Here is a 3,272-nt window from a genome sequence, read left to right on the forward strand (position 1 = left end):
GGGTACGATGTCTGGCCCCAGCATCTAGCCCACTAAGCTATATGGCCCTAGGAGGCTCCTCCCACAGCAGCATGGTATAGAACTTTAATGCAGAGCGTGGCTACTACTGAAAGCTTCCCCTGGGGATTGGAGAAAACTCCATGGAGCTCCTTGTCTAGATATTGAGCCCAATTCATGGGTTGCCCTTAGAGCACCTTGGCCAAAGTAGACACACTGCAGCGATTAAAGCGGTTTGTCCATCTGGTTGTCAAAAGAAATTATAGGGCCCTCGCCTGGCATGACTAGCTCTTCCTATGTGATATTGGTCCATTCGACTCTGTCTTTGTTTATTACCCCCGTGTAAGTGCCCTTGGTCAACTTGGGGGCATTGGTTGGTCCAGGTAGGGGAGCTAGAGGGCACCTCTGATCAAATCCACACTCAGGTGTACTCTTTGTGGTTTCCCCTCATTGTCGAGTACTTCACCTGTTTGCAGATTGGCATCATGAGTTTTTATGAAATAGAGGAAGTTATATAGGTCTGGCCCCCATGGCTCCATTGTTGGTGGCAAACCTCCTAGCCCCAGCTGCTCCAGACATGTGACCACTGCAGGGTCAGCTGTAGCATGCCGCCCTTGTAAAGTAAAGGAGCTTGTGTTTAACTTTATGGTTGTTGTTCATTAGTCAATACACAGTATGGCTGCTGCCTTGCTTCATGAGATACTCCCCCATATGTAGAAGCTGTGTGGAGTGGTGGGCATATTCCTCGAAGTGACCCCCCCCTAAGGGGTCTTCTTTCTAAGGGTAGGGAGGTGGAGGATCTCCATGGAGGAGTCTGAGAGGTGTCGGCCAGGGGTGATAAAGGATGGGAGCATAGGAAGGCTTGAGAGAAAAATTGGCAAGAGCTTGGTTACAGTGAGAGTTGAAAATGAGGAAATGAGGGAGTGGGGCCCAAATATATACTTTTCGAGAAGGACATGGCTGTGGCAACCTGAATGGTACGGGTGTGGCATCTTCCTAGCAGCAAACGGGCATGGCAATTGGATTGGATGATGGAACGGCCGTGGCACTTCTTTCGGGGGAATGGTATTTGGATGGGGAATGGTGTAGCTGTGATTTTCGGAATGGTCGTGGTGGCATTTGGGTTGGATGATGGAACAGCTGTGGCACTTCAGTTGGGTTAGAACGGCTCTAGCACTTTTGAAAAGACCATGGCATCTTTGGAATGGCTGTGGCAAATTTTCAATTTTTAATGGTGCGGCCATAGTAGAAGGGGGATGCGAGTGGTACAATTGTGGCATATTCAGTACGGCCATGGCATCTTCTTGTGGGGGCACCTTGAGTCAGGTTTTGTACCCTTAAGCTATGTGGCCAGCACCCCATTGTGGGTTTTGTATTGATTGTGGGCCCAATTTGCCAAAGTGAGGAGTCGGTTCCAATTAGGTGATGGCGAGGCGGGGACGTCCGATTCTTCATGGGGGGATACAGAGGTTGATGATAAGGGAGTACCTAAAATTTAATAGTTTGATGGTGGTGTTGGAGTACTCCGAGGCAGCCTGAGAATAATGGGTGGAGGAGTTGCCGATGTTGAGGGTATATCACTTGTAAGGGCTGCAGAGTGTCATCGTCCGTGAAGATTTTGCTTCCTTTTTTCCTAGGCAGTCATTGTGGCATGAGGTGGGAGCTGGGGTTGGGTTGATTTGGGGATCCAAATGTGTTGATTTCCCTTAGATGGGTTCCCTCACCTTACTAAGGATGTAGATGTTTTATTAATGTTGCCATTTCCAATGATGCACATAGGCTGCTTGATGCTATCCCTCACATAGTTGAGAATGATGATGATTTGTTCTTTGATGTAGATGTAGCCATGTCCGATGATGCACATGGGCTACTCGATGATGACCCTCATGCCATTAAGAATGATACCATTATTATGATTCCTTGGGCACCTTGGAATGATAGGGCTATAATGTCTTTCCCCGTGCATGGAAAATACACATAAGCAAAAGGTTTTCTTCGTAAAATGAACACTAAAAGTTAAGATCAATTAACCTTGCGTGTGAATGGCAAGAACCTTTGTATTGCATGAAGCTCTACTTGTTGGGAGCACACTTGGTCTTGCACTAGTGTGGTGCACTAACTGCTGCTGGAAAAATGAGTTCACCGAAATCTTGTATGCCTAAATCACATAAGAAAGAAGGTAATTAAAAGTCTAAAAGATCACATTGAAAGAAGCACACATATGGAATACGACATGTTGTCTTTGATGATCCACTTCATCTATGCCTATTGCATGGAGTACATAGAATGCATCCTTTACCTCCATAGGAAACTAGGGGTGGACAACCTAATGAACATAAATGGTAAGTAATTGGCCAAATCAAATACATCAATTGTGAAACATTGTCTTAAAATATGGTGTTAATGGAAAAATGATATTAATATTGAAAGAATAAGGCCTAAGAGATTGTTCAAGTATGGCCTTGAAATATGGAGTCAATGGAAAAACGATATTAATATTGAAAGAATGAGCAATGAGAGGAGGGAGGACTCACTTTGTGAAATTCCAGAGATAAAGCTGACTTCCCAGACACATGGAACAAAAGCAAGTGGCTACATCAAAACAGACGGTAGCATACTTGAAGTGACGAGATTCTTCATTGGTATATGCTTGTGGAATATTTATCGGATTCATGGAAATCATTTTTCCACCATATCCTTGGCTATCATCAGTTTTATGTGGTTCTACATGATTGTATTGTATGACTTGAAATGGCTTACATTGTACCTTCTAGCAACCACTTATTCACATATTGGCTTGCATTATATCTTGTAGCAGCCACTTATTCATAGATTTTCATGATGTACTTAGCATTCATAGGAGATAGTACACCCCCGACTAAACAAAGAGGAAGAGAGTTGTTGATGGGTATCAACACCCCCTAGCATCTTGGCATTAGCGTGGTTATGAATACCCCCTTGCACTAGTAGTATTAGCTTTAGGCTAATGAGTTATGGGATTTGGTTATTAAAAGATGCCATATCGAGAAGTGGTTACAAGAGGACTAATGTGGGAGTTAGGATCTTGTGGATGTTATGGGAGCTCGATAGTCACATGGGTATCCCAAGATTCACATGGTTGGATGGGTATATATAAATCCCCTCTTGTATGCAAATTGAATACACATATGCCACAATATACATGATGGATATGGAATACTATGATGTTTTGCTGTATCTTAATCTCGTATCTTTTATCCTGTTCTTGATCCGTCTTCTACTCCATTCTCATGTGT

This window comes from Cibotium barometz, chromosome 7, assembly GCF_041138505.1.
Source record: "Cibotium barometz isolate CiBa-2024 chromosome 7, ASM4113850v1, whole genome shotgun sequence".
Taxonomy (NCBI): domain Eukaryota; kingdom Viridiplantae; phylum Streptophyta; class Polypodiopsida; order Cyatheales; family Cibotiaceae; genus Cibotium; species Cibotium barometz.